This window comes from Grus americana, chromosome Z (genome assembly GCF_028858705.1).
Source record: "Grus americana isolate bGruAme1 chromosome Z, bGruAme1.mat, whole genome shotgun sequence".
Taxonomy (NCBI): Eukaryota; Metazoa; Chordata; class Aves; order Gruiformes; family Gruidae; genus Grus; species Grus americana.
Genome location: NC_072891.1, coordinates 60,013,221 through 60,038,776, shown reverse-complemented (window position 1 = coordinate 60,038,776; position 25,556 = coordinate 60,013,221). Strand labels below are relative to the sequence as shown.

At 42.3% G+C, this 25,556-nt stretch overlaps 1 protein-coding gene across 7 annotated transcripts in view; it reads right to left on the bottom strand.

Annotated features, from left to right (window-relative positions):
* PAM (peptidylglycine alpha-amidating monooxygenase) overlaps positions 1-19,394 on the bottom strand; it is a 150,988-nt gene extending 131,594 nt beyond the window's left edge. For 4 of the 7 annotated variants that reach the window (XM_054810716.1, XM_054810722.1, XM_054810726.1 and 1 more), the window contains exon 1: positions 19,265-19,391. The gene's annotated coding sequence lies outside the window, so the exon portion shown is untranslated. Of the gene's footprint in view, positions 1-19,264 lie in introns of all 7 variants that reach the window. The other 3 variants (XM_054810720.1, XM_054810724.1, XM_054810725.1) reach the window with 1 other exon arrangement.
* Between the last annotated feature and the right edge of the window lie 6,162 nt (positions 19,395-25,556).

The window sequence follows — 25,556 nt, the reverse complement described above, 5'->3', positions numbered from 1 at the left end:
TATAACAAGATAATAACTTATAGTCTATTTTGCAAATGTATTTAGTACAAATGTGTCCACTAAATGGATAGTCAGAACAGAATCCGAATAAAAGAGGTCAAATAGAGTAACTAAATAATGAGAATGCTATTTATAGCATCAAAAACCTGCAAATTGCCTGAAGATGACAGGAAACTGCACTTACGCAAATAGAGTTGGGTTTGAGATTAATTAAATCATTAGCCCTTTTTGTTTGCAAGTCATTTTCAGAAAACACTTCAGCTTGACATTAGGAAAGTACTGTATGTGCATTATTTTATAAAAGCTATCTTCAATGTTTTGATGTTGCTTCTGTATTCATAAGAAAAATAATTAATTTGCAGTTTCTGAAGCTTTTTCTGGTCAGGGTTTTTTTTTTTTTTGTTAATGCTCATTTTCAAGTGTTAACTCATGTTAAAACCTTCTTGACACCACCTTATTCTTTTACTCCCTACTGTCATACAGGATCCTGAAAACAGCAAAGGTGTTAGGCTATGAAGTACTATGAGGTAGGTCTCCCAAAACTAAAAGAAACCCAACAAAAAAAAACAAAACAAAAAACCCCTAAAAAATTAAAATAAAAAAATCAATGGAATATGCTTGCCCAAGGCCAGCTGCTTTTGATTCACATTGTTAGTCTCTAACACTAGAAACTACAGAACCCTGCTAACCTCGCCTAGAGGTACTTTTCCCATGCAGAAAGGATACTTCCAGCTCTCCGTGGGGAGTATGGCAATTGTAAAGCCCCAGTGCAGATTTTCTAAGACGTCTAAGCACCAATGTTGACTTTAGACCACTTGCTTAATATTGCTACACTATGCTGAAGCTTGTATTTCAAAGATAAAGTGAAATAAACATCAGTATCACTGTTCTTACACTAGTAATGTATTTTTCCAATTTTAATTTTACACAATTCAAGTATCAGAGATGGCAATAAAGGAAGCACTTGTAATGAAAACTGACTTCTCTAAAGAGACAGAGTTATACTAGGTCTGTTAGATCCATTTCCTACCTAGTCAGTTTCTGGATCTAGAGCAAGGCCATTTCACAAATAAATTAAACTGGGGTTGCGGGGAGACAGGACAGGACAACATGGGATGAAGACAACAAGAAAACTAGCTAGCAATGGCAACTACCTTGAAATAAGAAAGTAGGAGCAAACGAAAAAAAAAAATCCATATTCTACACAAATATTTAGTTTAACTACTGTATTAAAATACATTTTAAACAGAACTTACAGACTGAGTAACACAGTTCTCAAGGGACATGGTTCCTTTAAAGCCCTGATAATCATTTAAATCCCACATTAGCTTAAAAGAAGTTAACACAATCTTGATGACATAACTGCTCAAAATATGCCACCAAACCTCCCAACTACAATGCACGCTAACTCTACAGTTATGGGCTCATCTCTAAGTGTTGCACAGCTAGCAAGTTTTATATCAACAGCAGTGCAAAGAAATTCTCTTTTAAAGTATGAGATGTTTTCAGTAAAGCCATAGATTAGTTACATAGGAACATTTATTTATATTTAGACTGTTACGGAAAAGTAACAAATAAAACTTAATCTTCTTCCTGAAGCTTAAGACTATAAAACACAATATGGTAAGCATTCCAATAATGAATCCATTGAGTAAAATAGTAGAAAACTTGCTGGTATTCTATCTAAAAAGTGAGAGAACTGGTGCTAGAAGCTAATTATTTACTCCCAAACAGCAAGAAGAGAATAAAGACAAATATAAATACAAGCCAGAGTACAGCCTTGGAAAGCCCAAATAACCAAACATTGCCACAGATCAAAGAACCTCTCCCATGATCAAGCAGTGGTCTAAGACATCTGAGGAAAACTACATCCCTTCAAAGCAAGTTTTCCAAAATAGATTGATTCTAACCAAAACCATGCTTCCAATTCATTTCTGAAACAGCAGCTACTGCAAGAAATAGTCACAAGTAATCAAATAAACAAACTTCCTTGCTACATTAGCTAACTATGGAATACCTTTACCAGCAGGCAAAAGAAACAACACTGTATCAAAAAGAATCATTACTACAACACACAAACAAGACCCACAAGGTTATGACAACAGCAGAAGTATATCCAACAAGCTGATCTGAATTTTGCAAGTGGCCAAAACCAATTCCCAATTCCTTCACACATCGCTAGCTCTGATGCCTATTAAAAAAAAAAAAAAAAAACCAAAAACAAACACAAAACGCCCCACAAAACCCCCCTAATAAATATACAATTTTGCTTCCAGTCTGATTAGGTTCAAAACCCAACAATTTCCACTGATATTATCATGAGTGCAACAGCACACAAATCAATATAATAATATAGCTAATATAGTACTGCATTATTTATCTGTATTATCATCACATATCCTTAGGAAAAAAAAGGCTAAGTATCACATGACACAGACTACTGTTGGAAGACCAACCTCCAAATCACAGATGTCTTTTGAAGACCACATAAAAACAGGAACTGGTGTCTAAATGCAGCTCTGAGTAACTGTTTTTTCCCCCCACAAGCAAAACAGAAGAAATTTTGGTAGCTATTCACTTTGTTGAATTCAATTTCTTCTGAAGATGAAGTGGTTCACACTAGATAAAAGCAGTTAAAAAGAACCAATGAGCATTCTATATCCCATAGTGGAAAAAAGCTGGTATCAAACTTTCCAGGACAGAAGCAGAACATGGTCCAGAACCAAGGCAAACAAATACAATGCCCTTTTGTTCAGTCAACTCTTTTCAGAAAGAAAGGTGAGAAAGTTTCAATGCAACATGCTCTTTTTCATGATATCTGGTCATTACTGATTTTGTTTCAGGTCAGATATAGTCTCAGCTTTATCAAGGTTTTCACCATATATATCGATGTATAAATACTCATTATGCGCACTTCTGCTTTCAAAAGTGACATGACTATAAGCCTGAAAAAGATCTCTTTTAATACTAAAGAGAAGCCTGCTCTGAAATGCACTGTTCGCTATCTCCTCTTTAAACTCTGGCCCAATCGTTTCAAATTCAATAAACCATGATGTGTATTGGTAGCCCTGTGGAAGACATTGCACCTGAGTTAGTGATCTTGGACAAGCCACATCTGCTCTATGAGGCCTTGTACTTCAGGCTTGGGAAGCCCGTATGTTAACATGGGCAGCTGCTGCAAGGGAATCGGCTGGAGTGCCCTGTGCTAGTCTGTGCTGCATGCTCATGGGTATCATGAAAGAGACACTCCTCCTGCTTGTCAGGGGAAGATACATTGTGCACACTCTGTGGATATATCCTCTGCAACAGAAAAAAGTTATCCAAAATGAGATGGGTTTAGTTTTACTCCAGCCCAGAGGCCTAAAAGACAAAATTTATAAGAAACCACCTTCTATTTATGGAAAAATATGAACAGGTGAAAGGAAAAAAAATAAACCATAAAAAGAAATCAGGATGGTGGATAGACTGATTACACCCTCTACTCCCTCATTCAGTGGGGAAAGGGAAAGTACACCAGGATCAATTACCCCAATCTGGTGGCTTGCATACAAAATCCGTATTGACTGACTAGATTTGAATCTTCACCATCAAAGAAGCAATGGGTGACTGAGGTCCCATAAGAAGGTAACAAACTTTATATTCTGCTCACAGTACACTGGTAATGACTGGTCATAACCATCAGGAGGTGATGGCTCTAATGGTTACAGGCCTGAGGTTACTGTAATTCACAGGGACTCATCCCTACATCTGAAAAATAAACTGATTAAAATTAATTCCTTGGAGGGGATAGGTAGAAGAACCTGCTTGTTAAATCTCTTTGCTATTACAATTGGGTTCCCACCTGCCTTTTATAGCCAAAGTTCAGGTAGCTAAAGTACATTAATATATTACTAGACACGACTTGATGGCAGGCAAAACTTTCATGACAACAGGGGGCAAATAGTCTTTTGGGGTTGTCGTGGTTTAGGCCCAGCCGGTAGCTGGGTGCCACGCGGCCGCTCACCCCTCCCCCAGCGGGACGGGGAGGAGAAGTATAAGAAAAGGCTTGGGTCGAGATAAGGACAGGGAGAGATCACTCACTAATTACCATCACGAGCAAAACAGACTGAACGTAGAGAGGAGATTCATCTAATTTATTACCAAGCAAAACAGAGTAGAGCAATGAGAAAATACAATCAAAGTCTTAAAACACCTCCCCCCACCCCTCCCATCTTCCCGGGCTCAACTTCACTCCTGGCTTCAACCTCCTCCCCCCTCGGCGACACAAGGGGGCAGGGAATGGGGGTTGCGGTCAGTTCAGCACACATTGTCTCTGCCGCTTCTTTGTCCTCAGGGGGAGGACTCCTCTCAACATTCCCCTGTTCCAACATGGAGTCCTTCACGAACTGCGCCAGCGTGGTGTCCCCCACAGGGTCACAAGTCCTGCCAGCAAACCTGTCCTGGCGTGGGCTCCCCTCTTCACGGGTCCACCGGTCTGGCCAGGAACTTGCTCCAGCGTGGGCTTCCCACAGGCCACAGCCTCCTTCAGGTGTCTCCACCTGCTCTGGCGTGGGGTCCTCCACGGGCTGCAGGTGGAATCTCTACACCCCCTCATCCTTCCTCCATGGGCTGCAGGGGACAGCCTGCTTCACCAAGGTCTTCACCACAGGCTGCAGGGGGATCTCTGCTCCGGCACCTGGAGCTCCTCCTCCCCCTCCATCTGCACTGACCTTGGTATCTGCAGAGTTTCTTACATCTTCTCACTCCTCTCTCCAGCTGCAAAAGCTCTCTCTAACTGTTTTCCTTCTTCTTAAATATGTTATCACAGAGGCGCTGATTGGCTTGGCCTTGGCCAGGGGCGGATCCATCTTGGAGCCGGCTGGCATTGGCTCTATCAGACACAGGGGAAGCTTCTAGCAGCTTCTCACAGAAGCCACCCCTGTAGCCCCTCCCGCTACCAAAACCTTGCCACACAAAACCCAACACAGGGGTTCATACTATCACTGCAGGAAAAGTGGTTACAGTTCCTGCTTATTTGGAACCCTCCTCAAAATGTGTTACATCCAAACAGTACAGGCTGCACAAAGGCTATATAGAGACAACCCACATGATTACAGGCATTAGAGGCTGGAGTTATTCAGAGAGCCCATTCCCCCCCTCAGCTTCACCTGGTCAGTGAAAATGCCTGACAGCTTCCAGAGAATGACAGTTGGTTAATTATCACTAAATAAGGCTGCCTCACACTCAGAGCTGCAGTGCCCGACGTTATCACTCTCCTCTAGCAAGCTGTATCTGAAGATGTGGCATGCTGTGTGGGATCCAGCAAAGGCTTTCTTTGGCATTCCAGCTGCTAATGAACCACAGGAGCAATCTGCACACTTGTGCTCAGGACAGCAGTACACCTGCACAGTACAGCCCCAAAGGTATCTACACAGGCCCATGATTTGCCATGGCCTGGTAGCCTGGTGTTTGGAAGATTTCAATACCTCCTCACATTGTAAATCACACAGCTATGCAGATGATGTTATCTGCATCACTGCAGGGACCGCTGGTCCCATTTAACAAGTGCAAGAAGCATTGAGTAACATTACTGAGACAATACAACATCATGGTCGGGAAATTAACCCCAAGAAAATTCAGAGAGCTGCCACAGAAGTAAAATTTGGAAGTATAATTTGGCAGAGACTATGCAGAATGATGCCCCAATCAGCTAAATAAACCATACTTTATATGGCAGAAATGCAGAGCAAAGTAGAAACACAGAAGATTATTGGTCTTTAGGAGTTTTGGAAGCAATTTATACCATACTTGGCCTAGATATTAAGATCATTATATAATATAGTAAGGAAAAATAAAAAGTCATTTCTTTCCAGAAGAAAAGGTAAGAGCTGCCTTTGAACAAGCAAAGAAAGCAGTTTCCCATGCAGTAGTTTTAGCCCAAAAACTAGCCAATAAGACTTTTAAGATTGAAGTCCTGCTATCAGATCAGAACACAGCTTATTGGAGCCTCTGGCAGCAAGAGGACAGGCGGCACATACTGTTGGGCTTTTGGTCTCAGAGGTTGCCGCCATAAACACAAAACTACAACAGCTTTGGGCTGCTTATTCAGCCCTAGCTGAAACAAAGAATCACCCAGAAGGCCAAAGTTGCTGATAGCAGGGCTGCCAATTTTTACAGTGGATACTGTCAAATGACTCCAGTCAGTAAACATGGAAGGCACAACAGGCTAGTATTATGAAATGGAAATGGTGCATTTCTACACTTACATCTCCCAGCCCAAACAAATTAACTGCCTTACAGGAGAAAAGAGAACAATTTGGCCTAGGTGATGACAGTGTGGCTTCACCACCTGGTCTGCCTTCATCTTGGGCATAGCAGGCCCAAGCACATAAGCTATTTACCCAAGAGCAGAAGCAGAATGTATGGGTCACTGATGGGTTACCAAGATAGATGAAAAAACTGCAATGGAAAGCAGCAGCATTTGAAACAGCTGGGCAAACATTCCTAACCTATCAAGGGAAGGGGGAAGAAGCCAATATGTCAAATTGATGGCTGCAGCTATGCTGCTGGAAGAACCATCAGCTTGAGAAGTCTTTATACTGACTATACTGTGGTATAAAAAAGGTCTCACACTCTTGGCTAGTAAATGACAAGCAGATGACTGGATGATACTTGGTAAACCTCTTTGGTGGCATGATTTGGTAAACACGAGAGAGCAAGCGCAAAACCATTGCTTTTTAGGTAAGACAAGTAGATGCCTACACTTCATATCATGGTGAGCTAGAGTAGGAATACAATGCAGTTGCTGATCAGTTAGCCAACGTATGTATTTCTGCAGTATCCCCCAATGAGGAAGTGTTAGCTGAATGGGCTCAAAAGAAGTCAGGTCATTCAGGCATAGTTGCTACCTACACAGTGACAAAACAGAAGCATTCCTTGCTCCAGAGAGGCCATTCAAGATGACTTTCGATACCATTAGATCTGCAAATTAATATAAGCAAGAAAACTGCCACAACAACCCCATGGAAATATAGAATAGTGGGTAGCCCCAGGCTACATCTGATAGACATTACATTGGGCCACTTCCAAACGGCCAGGGTTTGCAATAAATACTGGTGATGGCAGATATATGCACAACCACCTGACTGTATTGCCTACTTGGCACGCTGATCAGAAGGCCACTATGAAAGACCTTCACTGTTTAAGCCAATGGTTTGGTATTCCCACTCGTATTAAATCAGATAATGGTTGTAATTTCCAGGACAAAAGGTCCAGCAATAGTGTGGTGAAAACCAGGTAGCATGGGCTTATCATACACCACATCAACCTTGTGAAGCCAATTTAGTAGAGCACACTAACACCTTACCAAAAAAAAAAAAAATTAAAAAACTGTGAATTCTTCCATCCACCCAACCACACTTTGGTGGAACTGGCCAACAGTGCTGCCACAAACAAATCTGAACAGCAGGGCAGGAGTCCAAGGTTATACCACTTACAAACTATTGTTAGGCCACCACCGTACAGCAAGGCCCACCAGGTTCCTGTCTGAAAACAAAGAGAACTGTCTATCTCGGCACTGGATAGACAATCTTGTTTATACTGATCCCTGCCAAGATACTGGCCCCAGGTGCTGAGGACTACGTTCTTAATTTCAGAACACTCAGCTGATACTCCTTAATATGTTCTGCAACATGTATTTCATGAAAAGTTGTGCTTTCCATCTGTTTTGCAGAAAGTATATATGAGTATCCTCCCTGGGAAGTCTCAGTCCGCACTAGCCCACAGCGACATCTGTCAGTAACCTGCGGGTTGCAGTGGTGCTCCAAGTGCCACCTGCCCAGCGTATCTCTGGGGACAATGGACACTCTGGTGGGAACTAAAACACCAGTTTTTAGCAGATGTCTGTGCTGGTCAACATCCGAGGATGCCAGGAAAGGAAGCCTTGGAAATGGGTGTGGGGGGGAATGCCCCATGCCTTGATGACCCTTGCAGAGATTGCTTTACAACCACTGCTATGCACTACTCACCTCGTACAGCGAGAAATACAGATTATTCTCATCAGTAAGAGTTACTATCTTTCTTTCATACAAACTACAATGTTAAAACATCTTTAGCATGATAGACTTACTAAGGTCCATTCCACAAAAGAAAGACCGTAATAACTCACTGCTACTACCATCACAGCTGGTGACTCATGGAAAGTATGAAAAATAATTGTCCTTCCTGAGTAAATTATATGGGCAGTTTCTTACGGGAATTAGATTTTGAGATCACATCTGAAATAAAGACATTTTCAGGCCTGCAAAGGTATTGTCAGCAAAAATACCCTCAAGCCATTGCTAGAGTTGGACCCTTACCGTGTAGCAGCAGGTGGACTCAGAACCCTCAGATAAGTTTTCTCCTTCTCTCTGAATCTCCAGAATAGCCATTTAACACACTAGTTTGGAGAACTGTTATTTTAACTAAACAGACTTAGTCACCCAAGAACGTGCATTTTACACAGTCTCTCATAATATCCTCACAGAGAAACTGGTGAAAAACAGGCAGTGAGGGGGACTGGCTGAACTGCTAGGCTCAAAGGGCTGTTAGCAACCAGTGGCACGAGGTCAACCTGGAGGCCAGTCACTAGCAGTGTACCCCAGGAATCAATACTGGCTCCAGTCCTGTTCAATATCTTCATTAATGATCTGGATGGTGGGGCAGCGTCCACCCTCAGCAAGTCTGCAGGTGACATCAGACTGGGAGGAGTGGCCAATACACCAGCGGGTCACGCAGCCAGAGTGACCTCAACAGGTTGGAGAAAGGGTCTGACACAAACCTCATGAAGTTCAGCCAAGGGAAATGTGAAGTTCTGCATCTGGGAAGGGACACTAGCACAGGCTGGGAGCTGATGAGCTAGAAAGTAGTTTTGCAGTAAAGGCCTTGGTGGACAAGGTGAACAGAAGCCAGCAATGTGCACGCATGGCAAAGGCAGCCAGCAGCATCCTGCGCTGCTTGAGGAATAGCATCACCAGCAGGTTGACTGGTGATCCTTCAGCTTCCAGTCAGCACTGGTGAGGCCACACCTGGAGTGCTGCGCCCAGTTCTGGGCAACCCAGTACAAGAAAGACATGGACATATTGGCACAAGTCCAGAAAAGGGCTACAAAGATGACTGAGGGACTAGAGCACCTGCCACATAAGGAGAGGTGGGACTGTTTGTAGCCTGAAGAGGAAGAGGCTTGCTGGGCAGCGGTGGAATCTTATCAATACATATAAATAATAGGTTGATTGGCGTGGTGTGAAAGCAGAGCACGCCAGACTCTTCTCAGTGGTGCCCACTGACAAGAGGCAACGGGCATAAATTGAATCACAAGAAATTACATCTGAACAAAAGAAAACACTTGCTCATTAGGAGAGTGCTCAAACATGGGAAAAAGCTGCCCGGAGCAGCCGTAGAGTCTCCATCCATGGAAGCAGTCAAAACTTGACTGAATACAGTCCTGGGCAACCTGATCTAGCTGACCCTGCATAAGTAGGGGCGTGGAGTTATGCTATATGATCTCCAAAGGCTCCTTCCCACCTCAGTCATCCTGTGATTCTGTATTAATCTCAAACGGAAAAAGCTGGGTGAAACAAAGAAAAGAAAAAGAAAAAAAACCCCAACCAACAAAGATTATTAGTAAGCACATTTTTGCAGTCAAAAAGAAACAAAACTAGAAATCACTGTTTAATTAACGTTCTCATAACTGACACATGCAATAAAAGCTATGGTATATAGGAATAGCTTTTAGAGGAACAGCTAGGCTCTCTAAAATTAGATATCACAGAAAATTCTTCTGAAAGGACTAAATTAACATATTTAAAAAATTAATAATTTGTGATCAAAATATATTAACACCGTTTCAATACAAACATCAGTAAGCAAGCAGAAAGCAAAAGCTATTTAGAGTCAGGGTAAAAAAAGATGCATTCAAATCCACCAGAAATCCTTAATCTCTTCCATAATGAGATTGGGATTTTTAGTACCATGCAATCCAGCTCCTTAACTTGAGTTCGGGGTACAACATGCTTGCAAAAGGAATTAAAACCAACTGATTTTAACCAGCCTGAATACAAATAATGCATGGAAAAAAACAAAGAACTTAACGTAGAAGTCTGTAACAGAGCACTGCTGATTTAAAACAAATGTTAGTTTTCATAACTGTTTTCCTTCTCTTTAAATGGACTGCTGTAAGGATGCAACGGCTGACTTGATCAGCTTTCAAGTTCCTTTTCTCCACTCCTGAAAATATCCAGCTTTAGGGCCCACGAACAACATTCAAGGAGAAAAGAATGCTGTTAAAGGAAGCTGACGTATAAAACAAAATAATCACTGGCACTCTAGAATCAAAAACAGTCCCAAAGCAATAAGCACTGTTGTTGTGGATAAAACACTGGACTACAACCAACTTCAGTACCCGCACAGATGTAAAGGTGTAGTTTCACAGAGAATTGACTCAACTGGGAAGGGGTACAGGGAGGAATCATAGATGACAGATGGGTATCTACTTCTAAAAGCAAAGGCTATGGCTTCCTAGAAAGACATGGAAGAATTAGGTAAATATAATTGTGTATCACTGATGCGGGATTATGAATGCATGCTAATGAACCTCAGAGAACATCCAACTATACTCAATAATTATTGATGTAATCTTTTAAATACCTCTTAACAAAGACATGAGAAATAACACATTTGCTGCAACACAGATTAGATATATGACCCATTCCAGTCTGTCTTTCCTGTTTCCTTCTCTCTTCGCTTCACGTTAGCCTACTCTTCACTTTTCCAGTCTTTCACTTCAGTTTTTTGGTCAATAGTTCCTATAAGCCCTTCTCCTATTCCAGTTTTCCAGTTCCTCACCCAATCTACATCTTTGTGAGTCCATCTCCAGACCTCACAAGATTTCTCGCTCTCCTGATTGTACATCTCCAATGTGTCAAGGTCCCAACAGTATCTACAGATGCCACATTTCTCTGCACACTGGCTTGCTTCAGTGGACTTACCTTCATCTCAACTCTCTCCTCAGTTCACCTACTTCTCCTCAAGTTCTCTTCTGATCTCAGCTCCTCAGTCCTCTATTCCCTTCACAGTAAAGCAACACCTTAACCCTGACATGGAAGACTTCACCACCAATACTTAACAATTTGTCAACATTACAAGCTACAGACCTCGGAAACTTATTGTAGGAAATACCAGACAGCCTTTTTAAATGTGTAAGGCTGACCATCATCCTGTAGTTTAGAAGTGTACCTTGGAGCTACTTCTACTTAACATCTACGTACCTGTACATGAATTCGTTTTAGTTTCACTGAAGCTGCTTTTAATAAAACAGAATCAAAGAGAAGGGGAAATTGAACAGATGCTGAAGTAAAGAATAATTACAGAGGGAAATGAAAAATGGAGTAGCAGAAGAAATGAAATATGAATTTACTTACATTATCTTGGCAGATTACACCATCTTTCTTTGATGAAATAGAAGATTCTTCCCCCAGACAAAAGAAAATGCAGTAGAGCTGGTCTGGGGGTGGGGCAGAATTTGATATATTTTAATCCTTGCTACGACATGCAAAATTATTAAACTGGAAGAAACTGGATTAGTAGATGTAAAAGAAAAAAATTAGCATGAGAGTGGTTAAACAAAGACAACTGCAACTAGCATTGAAACAAGACTGAAGTGATAAGAGTTTCATTAAGTAAGAATGTTTCAAAAATATAGCCTTAGTATTTGCATAAAGGAAATTGACAAAAAATACAGGAGAAAAGCCTGTAACATCTGCTGAAGCAGGACTGAAGAGATACTACTCATTCACAGGAAGATCAGAGTGCCATAAAAAGAAACGGATAATTTTGAGAATCAAAACAAGAAATGTATCTATTTTTTTTTAATTTCTGCTTTTTTGTCAAGCACTTTGGGACTTTCTGCTCTTAGCTACCAGTTTATCAGCTGAAAAGAACACAGGTGTCAGGTGATTGCATAATCACAGCTACTATGATGCACTCAAAATAACAAATAGCAACAATAAAAAACAACTTTAAGGGATATTTAGTATTTTCAACTTCTCTCCATTCTAAATCTGCTTATACTAGTCACTGTCTTAATACGCAACACCAAGTACAGTCCCAGTCACCATGTACAGGAAAGATGTATTCAAACTATAGGCAGTAGAAGAAAAGGCTACTGGAATCACAGAGTATCTCAAATTGGAAGGGACTCATAAGGATCATCAAGTCCAACTGCCTGCTCCTTGTAGGACTACCTAAAACTAAACCACATGACTAAGAGCATTGTCCAGGTGCTCCTTTAACTCTGACAGGCTTGGTGCCGTGACCATTTCCCTGGGGAGCCTGTTTCAGTGACTGACCACCCTTTTCCTGATGTCCAATCTGAACCTTCCCTGACGTAGCTTCATCCCATTTCCCCGCGTCCTGTCACTGGTCACCAGAGAAAGGAGATCAGCACCTCCCCCTCTGCTGCCTTCTTTGAGGAAGATGTAGACTGCCATGAGGTCACCTCTCAGCCGTCTCTTCTGTAAACTGTACTCAACAAGCTCTTAATTTTTCCAGTGTGTAATGAGAAAAAGACAGCCAGAATTGTTCAGCCTAGCAACATAATGTCTAAAAGTAAACGTGATTGCTCCCTATAAATAAACCAAAGTATATACCAATCACAGGGAAAGAACTAAGAATTAAGCTACAGAATGATACTAAACAAGAGCAAATGAGTATATGAAGGCCATGAATAATTTAGGCTCGAAATTAGACGGACAGTTTTGAAGCAAGCCAGAAAAGGTATGCTGTGCATCATCATTTTTAAGATGAATAAATGTTTTATTTACAGGCCTGCAACCGAGAGCAAATGTACAGCTAATAAAAACTCATTTGTATACTTGGGTGGAAGGGATAAAAGCAAAACAAATCTATAATTTTATTATTTTTACAGTGGTCCTCTAGGGTTAATCTAGTCCTGTGCCTAAAAAAACCCCACAAAAAAAAAGGCTACCACCCACACAAAAACCCTCCACACAACACACACACATGAAAAAAAGAGACACCCCCCCCAAAAAAAAAGAAAAAAAGTTTCACAAATCTTAAGTTCAGTGCAAACGTTTCTTTATAATGCCTTTTTGTTCCTGTGGTGGGTTGATCGTGGCTGGAGGCCAAGCGCCCACCAAAGCTGCTCTGTCACTGCCCTCCTCAGCTGGACAGGGGAAAGAAAATATAATGAAAGGCACGTGGGTTGAGATAAGGACAGGGAGAGATCACTCACTAATTATTGTCACGAGCAAAACACACTCAACTCAGGAAAATTAATCTAATTTATTACCAAGCAAATAAGAGTAGACCAATGAGAAATAAAACCAAACCTTAGAACACCTCCCCTCACCCCTCCCTTCTTCCTGGGCTCAACTTCACTCTTGATTTCTCTCCCTCCTCCCCCACAGCGGCACAGGCGGATAGGGAATGGGGGTTGTGGTCAGTTCATCACACGCTGTCTCTGCCGCTCCTTCCTCCTCAGGGGGAGGACTCCTCACACTCTGCCCCTGTTCCTGTGTGGGGTCCCTCCCACGGGAGACAGTCCTCCACGAACTTATTTGACATGAGTCCTTCCTACAGGCTGCTGTTCTTCACAAACTGCTTCAATGCAGGTCCCTTCCACAGACTGCAGTCCTTCAGGACCAGACTGCTCCAGCGTGGGTCCCCCACAGGGTCACAAGTCCTGCCAGCAAACCTGCACCAGCATGGGCTTCCCATGGGGTCACAGCCTCCTTCAGGTGCATCCACCTGCTCCAGCATGGGGTCCTCCATGGGCTACAGGTGGAATCTCTGCTCCCCATCATCCTCCTTGGACTGCAGGAGGACAGCCTACCTCACCATGGTCTTCACCAAGGGCTGCAGGGGAATCTCTGCTCCAGTGCCTGGAGCATCTCCTCCCCCTCCTTCTGCACTGACTTTGGTGTCTGCAAAGTTGTTTCTCTCCCATCTTCTGACTCTCTCTGGCCGCAAAAACTGCTCCTTCCCCCCCCGCCTTCTTAAATGTTAGCACAGAGGCACTAGCATCATCACTGATGGGCTCGGACTTGGCCAGAGGCGGGTCCATCTTGGAGCTGGCTGGCATTGGCTCTATCAGACCTAGGGGAAGCTTCTAGCAGCTTCTCACGAAAGCCACCCCTGTAGCTCCCCCACTACCAAAACCTTGCCACACAAACGCAGAACAGTACCCAAGTATGCAAGACTAATAATCCCTTTTTGTTTCTAAGTATGAAGGACCCGAGGTGTACACTAACACGGAAGATTGAAAACAAGAAGGCCACTTGCAACATCCAATGGGTGTGTCAGAAGCATATTTTTTTTTAAAGTTATTTAAGCCTTGATTAACTCTACACACTAGGGACCACAACAGAGATAGATGATTTTAAAACAGATTATAAACTCTTGGCATATCCTTCTTTTGTAGAGATTTATATAGCAAATATATTAGTACACCAGGACCATGTATGCACAGATTAAAGCAGCAGAGCAGGAGTAAGAAGAATGGCACACCTGCTGCAAATAAAGAGATCAAGTGGAGTCATAAAATCCAAGAAAGAATATAGATAACAGAAAGGAACTGGCAGGCACTGGTGGACTGTGAGATGGTACCACGTACATGGAACCGCAAATATGCAATATGATTCAACATCACCCTCGGCATTCTTTGTCAAAAGGGAACATAAATGCAGCAAAGATCATGCAACATCATTACCAGTCAAGAATAACCCAAAGGACATGATGAGGACTTGATAGCCAACACTCCTTGCTACCCTTGTCACTGCAAGTAATCCTGGCCAGATTGATGGGATACCCATCTGTCCTGGTCTTCATAAATGTAGGAGTGCAAAAGCATAAGTATGAAAGGATAAAAGAAATCTATAAGATATCAAATACAAGTTACTGAAATTGGTTTTGTTCAAAACAGAAGTCATGTGTCCTTCTATGCAGTGATCCATTGTGAGCTGCTGCACTTTAAACTCTTTTACTTCATCTGGTTACACATCCTGTTTGGCTGTTGCAGAACCACAGTATCTTAAAACAGACCATTTGCCAAATGACATCTGCTGCATAAAATCTAGGAAGTTCCTCCCTGCAGCAGGAAGAGCCTAGGTTATCATTTATTGTCTTTTGGTTTCAGCAAAACATACTTTTTTCTTTGCATAAAATGGTGGATTCCTCTAATTGAGTATTTTGATTAATAATAATATAATACATTGATGGGTGGAGGGAGAGTGAGAAAAACCCTTACTGTAAAAAGTACAGTAAGTGTTCACAGTGCATGGAGCGCTGTTATGACAGAGTTCTTCCAACTAATGACTGCTAAGCGTCTTCCTTAGACAGAGGTCAGGCAGCTTGTTTCTAGTAACCAAATCAGAAAAGCTTGCTTGCTTTTGGCATCTCTTCACATAAAATCTGCACATATCCTTTTAGAGGCTACTTCTACACTTCATTCACTTTCTCACACAGAGATGAAAAAGAGAATCTCTATGCAACTTGTGTTTCTTAATAATAATAATATCTAGATACATACCTGAAGAACAGTAAGTTTCAAAAGACAGCACTAACCATGAATTTTGTTTCCCCATTTATACCTACACTAATTTTGTCAGTACTTGTTCTTTGCTCACATGGTTACAATATATATCTCATAATCTTACTTGATTTCACCTTATCCTTCCAGTAGTTTATCATAATCTTAACATACAAAGCCCTCCACACTTTCACTCCCACATACTTCTAACAACAGTTACAAAATGCATTGAAATACTTGTTTTAATAAAAATTATAAAATAACCCATAAAAGTTAGAGATACTGAATAAAAATATTTTTCAAGTAAAACTTTTAGGTTTTTCCATAGGAACACGTTGAATTGTTATTTCATCAACACCCCTGGGCAGTGTATAAATAACACCCTCTCCTCCTTACACTGGCCAGTTGAAAGAAACTGAATCTGAGTACAGGCAAGATTGACAGGACATTAGAAAACAGTTCTCCACTCATCACAGGAGAAAGGAGTGTGCTGTAAATCCTCACTGTTTTTCAGCAGCCCAAAACTTTTCAGTTTTATACATTCTCACCACTTTACAGAAAAAAAAAGGGGGGGGGGGCAAAATCAAGCAGAGAAGAAGGAAAGCTATAATGTTCTAGCCTACAAATATTAAATGTCTCAACAGTTCCATCTCCTCCGAACTTCATTTTTTTGTAGTCAGAAAATACTTATTTGTGCCTTGGGAAAACATCCTGTATTTATTTCATTGTTCTAAGTTCTGCAGCATGAAAAAACAGAACTTAAACTAGGCTCACTAGTTAGAGAATGTCCAAGTTTCTTTTCGTCACTTTAACATTAGACTGAACTATGTCTCAAGTAGAGATTTTTTCTAAAAAAATATACTTTGACTATACAAACTGTTATTCTAGACCAGACTAGTAAACCATTCTAGCAACAATTTGCTCAGAACAGGCAGCACCAGATCAGATACCATTCTCAAGATACAAGAAGACTAATATGATAAACATATCATATGACATGGTATGGTATATCTACTCCATAAAGATATGGTATAATCTACTCCATAAAGTATTTAATTCTAATTGTTACAAATTGTTTTCACTTATAAAACAGAAATAATTTTTCTATCTTGTTTGGCTTGGTTTGTGTTAATTTTCAGATCTTTGTTTGTACTAATAGCTGTAATTTTGGATAGTAATATTATATGTGTAAGCATCCCAGGAGATTTATTGATTTCAAATATCATCAGTGATGGTCAGATCCAATTAAGCGTTAAATGGAGAACTGGCAAGTTATAAAACGACTTTCAAATATAGTCTTCATTTCATTGTACATGCCATGTTGAGTATGCAACATGGATACTTTTGTCAAACTGTCAAATGAGGACTGCAGAACAAATCCCAACCTCCTGGCTCCTTTTCGGCCATGACTACATGTAAAACGGGAAAAATATGCTGAGAACAAGTTTGTCTTCAATATCTATGCATTTTACACCACAGTTCCTTAGAATTCATACCTAAGGAATCAAGAACAAAACTCCTCTCAAACTGAACATTTTGTGGTTATCTGCCACATGCAGAGAAATGACTTCCAGAAGAACAGATTCAATTGTATCCTGTCTTATTTGATAACCTCCAGGTTGCTGACTATCTCACTTGGTAAGGAAACAGATGAGCAACAAAATGGTGGGGCTGTATTTTGGATCAGATCTCTGAGGTTATTTTGAGCCTGCTTGCACACATGCTTGTGCAGACCTCTGTCGCCACTTGTCAGAGGAAGGGCTATGTGTTCTGTATCTGCTTTTGGCTACTTGTTAGCTCTTACCTCTTAGATCTCATTTTACCCTCCACCAGTGATGGGATCACCACATCAGAGAAACTACCTGAATATGTGAGGATTAAAGTCAACCTGCTTTCCATTTTCCAAGCACTAGTCAGCAAACATGCATCAATCTTTCAGTAAAGTTATTTTTAAAAACTATCTGCTGATTTCAGATCTACAGTACAAGACGGACTCCTGATTTCAGATCTACAATACATAACAGAAATATAAATAAGAGTCTAACATACAAATCATCTAAAAAAGTTAAGTTTAAGATTTTGGGATTGAACTGTAGTTTTCTGAAAGCTAGATTTATTACTGATGCTTTTAATGCTGGACCACCTGTAAAGACACAGAAGGAGCACACCAAATCAAAAAGGAAACAAAAGGCCTTATTCATATCAAGTGACATATCAGAAATTAAAATACCTGTCTTCTTATAAGAAGACTTTCATTTCTATGCCAAACAGACACTCAGTCTTTAATAAGTAACTTAAAAATTCTAATTAATGCCACTGATTTTCCTTTTTTATTGCAACACATAAGAACGCTTATCTGCAAGGCTACAGTAGGCAATCTTAAAACAGTCTGCAGTAAAACATACCAACTTGTCAACACCATACCTCTGTGTTGGTGGTTACCAGACAGACTGAGAACTGACAATGGTTTTACCACTCTAGAAAGGCTTGGGACCCACACGTTCATTAACCAATTCTCACAGCGTGGTCACATGCTGGCAAGTGAATAGTTATATGGTATGCTCAAAAACACATGCAAACCAAAATTGTGAGAGACTGACACATAAAACATACATCTTTCAAAACGAATGCATAAGATCTAGTACAGGAGTTTTTTAAAAAAGTAACAGAATGAGCAGCGGAGGCTTAAAAAAAAAAAAAGGGAAAAAAAAAGCCACTCCCAGGGACTAACAGGAACCATATCACCACAGCTCAAAACAGCTGGAAGTCAAGACTAACAAAATGTCAACACTTGACTGCTTTCCATGGCTGGACATCTAGAAATGAAGAAATGACAACCTCAACAGCGCCAAAGTCCGAAGGGGCTCTTCTACCTCGTTCAGCCATCTTCCCCATCACCGCAGCCGGGATTCCGCCCAAACGCACCGTCTCCGAGCTGCCATTGTCCCTTTAAGCCGGACCCCATGACAAGAGGGAGGAACTGGCCCCCGGGACGGGCGCCCCGCTCCCCTCCGCCCAGGACGGAGCCGACAGCGCTTTCCCCCTGCCGCGCCGGCGGTGCAAGGGCTTACAGTGGGGAGAGCCGCAGGAAACTTTGGCGGCAGGGGAGCGCGCTGTGCCCTGGCCGCCCCCCCCGGCGCCCCGGGGAAGCTCGTCCCTCCAACCACCTTACACGGAACACAAAACCCCGGCGGGCCGGGGGGGTCCGAGAGAGACCTCGACATGCCCAACCCGTCAGGCGGAGGCAGAGCTCTGCCGCCCCCGGGGCCAGGGCAAGCAGGATAGTACTCTCCCTCCCCCTCCCCCCTCCCCCCCCCCACGCCGCAGCCCCACAGCGCCGCAGCCCAGGGGAGAGCCGGACCCGGCAGCCGGACAGCCGCGGCCCCTGGCGGCCCTCCAGCGGCCCGCCGGGCAGTTTCCCCCGCGCCGCAGCCGGCAGCCCTCCCTCAGGCACCCGCTGGGAGGCGCCACGCCTCCGGCAGCGCGGCCCGCCCGGCGAAGAGCGAAGCCGCGGCACGTGTGCCCGGGAATAAGCAGCGCGGCCGGGGGAAGCGAGCGTCCAGCCGCCGATCGGGGCACAGGGCCCTTCCACCAAGAGAAGGGACCGGGACCAGCCCCCGCCGCGGGGCTGGGGCAAATCACCACAACTCCAACTCCCTCCTTCCCCGCGCCCGGGCTATACGCGAAGCACGTGAAACTCACGGGAGAAAGCCGCGCTGCCGACTCCCGGCCGAGCTGCCTCAATGCTGCTGGCGGCGGCAGCAACACCGAGGTCTGCCGCGCACAGTCGCCGCGAACCCCCTTCCTGCCGCCGCGCCGGCCCCGCCCCCCCGCGGGACCTCCCGCCCCCGACGCCCCGCCCCACCCGACCGCAACCCCGCCTCGCCCCGCCCGGCGCGGGGGACGAGGCGCGTCTCACGTCTGCCTGCGCATTTCTCCGGAGGAGGGAGGAAGGGGAGCAGTGCCCGTCACCGCAGCGGCTCGGCTCAGGACGGGGCGGGGCGGGGCGGTGGCTCTCCCGGTCCGGTGGCGCCTGCCTCCGCTGAGCGGCGGGGGGGGACGCACGGAAGGGTCTCGGGGTCAGCCCGGCGGGGTCCGAGGGGTGCGAGCCCACGGGGGGCGGGAACAAACTGCCCCCTCCCTTCGCGGTGCGGGCGGGGTCGTCTGTCTGTCTGTCTGCCTGTTTGCCTGCCTGCCTGCCTGTCTGTCTTCTGAGCGGTGCTGACCCCGCCTGGCCGCCCTCCCTGGCCCAGACGCCCTGGTGAGAGTTGCGATTTCTTCCGGAAAGCCAGTGCTGTCCCGACGAGTGGGTCGGTGGGGGTGAGCGGGGGCCTCCGTGTGGGGCCGGGGCACTCCGGTGCGTTCAGGACGTTGTGGGCAGTGCCCGGCCCGCTGGCTGCCGTTGCTGTGACAGCGCTTGGCGGGCAGGAGCCGGTGGGTCCGCGTGCTGTCAGTCCCAGGGGGCGAGAATTCCCTCCGTGCCGGCAGCGAAGAGGCTGCGGTCGCGGGGTCGCAAGCTGTCGCAAGCGAAGTGAGGGAAGCGCTCTGCAAGACCCGCTCTCCCAGACGGGAGACATTTTTAAAGCCTGTCCGCGCGGCCTGGGGGTCTCTACACCCCTTGCCTTGGTGAACCGTAATAGAGCCCGGCGGGCACCTGCATCTCAAACGAGGACAAACACAGGCTTTTGCTAGCATGAGAAAGTTTGCTCCATCTAGCCCCGAGGGAGTTTCGGTGGTGGAGCTGTGACAGCTCCCGGGTAACCCCCCGGAGTTACTGACTCAGGATAATGGGGAGCCAGAGAAAGGTAACCTCCGAGGGCTGGGTGCCGAGAACAGCACTGTTACTGGTCGTGAAGAATGCAAGTTAGACACGCGGATTGTTGTTGGAACCTTGTTGAACTCTGGTGTACTTGAATAAGATGATGAATTCAGTGGAATTCATAACATATAATAGCAAGCTGAACCTTGGACATGTCTTACGACATATTTGAACATTGCTCAGCATCTCTGGCTGAACAGGTTTATGCAGGAGACCTTCAAGAGATCCAGCTGCATAGGTCAGCTGGAAGAATTAGGACCCAAATCCGTACTATATTCCAGTGTCATTGTAATGAAGCATTCGTTTGTTAAGCAGGACTATCTTAATGCTGCTTTAAAATATAAATACACACATGGTAAGACATGATTCTGCCGCCTTCAGGTTAAAGTAATACTTTGTCTTATAAGTAGATCTACTGACTTTGTGAAAATAAATTTGGGTAATTGGGCCTGTGATGGATGTTTCAGTATTTCTACAAAGGCTATATGTATTACCATGTTGAAGGATTTTCCTTGTTCATGTAAAATGCAAGATACACAGACTTCGTGAATTAATTCTTTGAAAGCCTATTCACATTTCCCAAATTAAAGCACATCAGTGTATTTTTGCTTTGGTTTTAAATGCCTGGTCCTTTTTCTTCAGAAGGCGAACACTTGCCTTTGTGGGGGTATAGGACATAGCAAGCAGTTAGTGCTTAGTGTGTCCCAAAGATGCTTTCATTCTTTGATGAAAGGAAATATTAAGCTCTTCAAATAGAAATTATGACTTACTGGCTCCAGCTGATTTGCTGAGTCACACCAGCAATTTTTTGTAGAGCTCTTTGTCCTAGGAAGTGCTCATGCAAGTTTGTGCCAGACTTGATCTGGCTCATGAAACTGACACTGTAATTGCAAAGGCCCGGTCTAAGGATTTCAAACCTTACCCTGAGCAAAGTGTTTCAGTGGTGCTTTTGTGAAACAACAAGCTGATATACACATCTGTTGCTTAGGCAGGTACATCCCAAAGGCCTGTCCTCACCTTTCATTCTGGCTGGGATGGTGTAGCATACAGAAGGGTGCAGCTTCACAGTCTCTCGCTCGCAGGGGGCTACATCCTCCTCTAGCAATGTTTCCTATGCTAGCTGCTCTTATGCAAATTCTTTAATTGGTGTAGATTAATTTATATTCTCAAAGCAATCTTTGTAAAGGAAAGTATGGACAAGAATTTGGAGTAGTAGCTCAAAATAGTCCTGAGTATGTGAATGTTCCCTGGAGCAGAAGGTCCTATTTTATGGGAATATTAGGGCCCTACAAAGCCAGTCCTTTTCATAAGTGCAGAACATCTGACTTACAGGTATTAATAAAAGGAATTAAAGTATTTGAAAAAAGAAAAAAAATCATTGAAGAATTATCAACTCAAAATAATTGGGGAATAGAGCAAACTTGGGGCCTACTAAGAGGATACTCTATAAAGTTTTGTTTCTGATTTTTAAAAGATTTTTCTTCAAAATTAGAGAAGAGGTATTAAAATTTCAGCTTTTTGTGAATACCTTTGTATTGAAGTCATTAATTTGAGTAGAATCCACCAACTCTTTTTTTTCATAATGTAAACATAAGGCAATCTACCTTAGACTTCACGTTTAATGGCTCTCTAAATAATTCTACTGTATTTACCTCCCTTTGCTCATATTGCTTTCATTACTTTAAGTGTTGTTTGAATGCTTTTTTACTTTAATTTCATTTATATTATGCACCTGGTGATCTCTGTGCCAAGTGATTTTTGTGTTGCTTCACAAAGGCAATAAAAATGAATACATTAAAATGTGTTTAACTTTTGCCTTCTCTTCTTCTGAAATCCGGGACTAGACTTATAGTATCCTTTTCTTCAAACATGAAATTTCCTAGCACAGAAAAATAAAATAACTTTTAAACTTTATTTGGTGACTTATGCTGTAGCCTCCTAGTGTGGAGTGCAGAAAAATAAACAAACCACACACTAGATTCTGTAAAGTACTAAGCTTCCTGTAAGACTGGCTGAGTTGAAAAAGTATTTCTCATCTTAGGTATCATCTACTTTAATGACTTTCTGATTAAAACCAAAGTATTCTGAATATTCTTTTTTCATAAAAGATCACTTTCTAGAACCTTTTTGTAGGAAATAAAACCATGTGGGGTTTTCTTTAACTTCCACATCCTTTCTTTATAGACCTCTGCATTAGGTCCAATTCAGCAAGGACTTTAAGCATTTGGAAATTAGGTACGTGCTAAAGCAACTAAATTTAGACCTTTGACATGAAAGTTATATGAAAAGGTTTGTTTGTTGCTATGATCTCATGATCATGTACTTGGGCTTACTTGTATGCAGAAATAAACTTAATTTAATGTCCTGAACTCTTGCATTGTGGCAAACATATCTTGAAGATTTTCATTATCCATATCTGAGTCATGCAGGCAATTGCCACCTGCCATTTATAGATACATGACAAAGTATTGTTTCAACATGTCCAAAAAACTTTTCAGTAATGCTTTACTTATACTTCTGTAACACAATAATATCTTTAGTGGCAAAGAGTTATAATAAATATTGAATAATAAAGTTCAGTAGAATATATCTTGATGAAGTATTTTAGAGATAGATACATTGATTGATTGATTAATTGATTGATTGATTTCAGGCTTTGAGCTCCTTGCTTGGAGCACCATTTATTCTCTTTTTGCCACAGATACTTATGTCATTTCCCCCTCTTTTTTAGGCAAACCAGAATGCCACCCTTTCCTTTGTTCTCTAGCAGGTATAAAAGCGCGGACTGCATCAGACACTGGAAAGCTAAATGGAGATTTTACCTTGCAAATCGAGCAGCATTCTGGCAGCATAAAGGATGAAAGTCTTGGAAGAGCTCTTTTGAGGATAGAAATCAGCCCATGATCTCCTTCAGGCTGCAATCTTACTCATTGTTATTTCCAAGATTTTTTTTCAAACACTCACTAAGATAAATTCCAATTTAAAGAGTCCTAGTGAGCTGGATGTATATTACATAGATACATAACATAGCTATAGTTAATGCAGTTCTTATACCACAATATAATGCAAAAATACTACAAAACAAATAACATTACATTGGAGGCTTAATTTTATCCAGGCAAATGGAAATATACCACAAAGCCAGTTACCTCAGCTAGCACCCTTAGCAAAACTTTAACTCCTATGTGCAATAAGCGGTCTCTGCAGATTGCAGATGAGGTAAGCTTTTTGGGGCACTACTGCTTGTGTAATGCCTTTCTTATGAACAGAAGATTTTCATCTCTACCTCTGCCAGGCCAATATTTAAAGAATAAACAATAAATCGTATGAATGTTTTGAAGACAAATTATTCATAACTCTGTATTACCTAGAGTGAGGCCATATATTACATTCCATTGAGAATGGTTTCTAATAAGACATAGTTTCAGAACAGAAAATATTTATTGTTGTATCTGTCTCATCTATTTGTGTATTGCTATCCTACGTATACATTAACCTTTGGATCTTAAAGTGCAAGAGAAACCTTATGTGGCTGAATATATGTACAAGTGATTACTGGTTCCCCAGTGCAGGTAATTCAGTTAGTTGTCATTAATCTCAATGTACTAACTCAAATAACCATCCTTGGAAAATTATCTGCATTTCTCCTGAGGCTTTTTGTGTGTCTTTAAATAACCTTACCTCTTTGCCTCTGGGATCTCCACATAGGTTTCACTAAAAGGTTGGGTTTTTTCATGTACTTACCACTTTGTGTTTTGAGGAAAAAAATTGTCAGATGCTTACGGTAATAATGAAAGGAAACTTGCAAAAATGTTAAATAGATTTGAACTAGGCCTCAGACTCCATCTTTAAATTGTGTCCTAAGAATTTGGTGTAGGAAAACAATGATTTGACATTCATTGTTTGTACTTAATTGCATTAAGCAGTGACTAGTGGTAGATCCCAGCTCACCACTAAATTCTGACATATTTACTGAGACCTGATGACTAAGCTGCAGATATGGTCTCTAGTGAGATACATCACTCTAAATGGTTAATTTTTCTTAGTGCAAGAATATTCATTTACAGAAAGAGAAGTAACAGTAAACTTTAAAATGTTTCAAGAAAGTTCGTTCTGCTTGTTGGAGAGTTGTGCTGCTGATACAGTATTTAAGAAGTACTTCCATTACTCAATATCAAGATAAAACTGCAAAATACTCCCAGATTTCAGAAAACTAACACAGGCATACTGAAAAGAAGGGTGGTCAGGTGTTTTTTTGTTAAAAAACCTTGAAAGAACAATACCTATAAACAGAGGAGGTGAAAGAAGATAAAGGGAGAAGAGTAGTGATGCCAAATTGTCCTTTGCATATACATGCCTAATTGACTATACATATCCTAGAACAAGACAAAGTCTGCCAGCAAAGTCTAACTCTACTGAACAAACAACAATTGTTTAACTAACTTTTAGAGGCCATTTATTGTGTGCTAACATTGGGTTTTAAAGGTAAGTGCAGCCAGGAACACATGAATGGAGAGGTAATTTTTGAAGCAAATCATGCTGTGGCAGCTGTGTATAAATACACAGTTTTCTGCTTTAAAGTGTGGGAAACAAACACTAACAAATAAGCAATTGAATAAGTGGCAACATTAGGCATGATTTACATGGGGGTAAATTTGCCAGTGTTGTGCCAGGCTTACAGCACTTTATGGGTTGAGTCATGCCATCCACACATTTTTAAAGTCCAGATAGCTGGATTTGTCATGGGGTAACTCATGGTGGGTTCCTTACAAGCTAATTATTACACATAGGCAATGCAAAATACCACAAAATTTAGTATTCTGGACAAGGATGTAGCCTCAGAATGAGCACTGGGGGAGATTATTCAGCCACAAATATATAACATGACCGAGAATGTAGGTTCCACAACAAGCAGTGGGATGCAGGATGGATGCCAGCTCTTGCTTTGCTTCACTCAGTAATATCAATTATCTGTTCAAAGTTAATGAAAAAGAGTGAAGTTACAACAGTGGTAAAAGAGAAAGTGAAATAAATGAAATGATTCTATTTAATATTTATGTAGTACTTTAGATTTATTACCAAGTATTTAAATACTAACTAATTGAGCAGTGTAAAGGAGATAAGGGATTTTTATTCCCCATTTCTAGCATGTTCCACAGAATCTGGTAAACATTT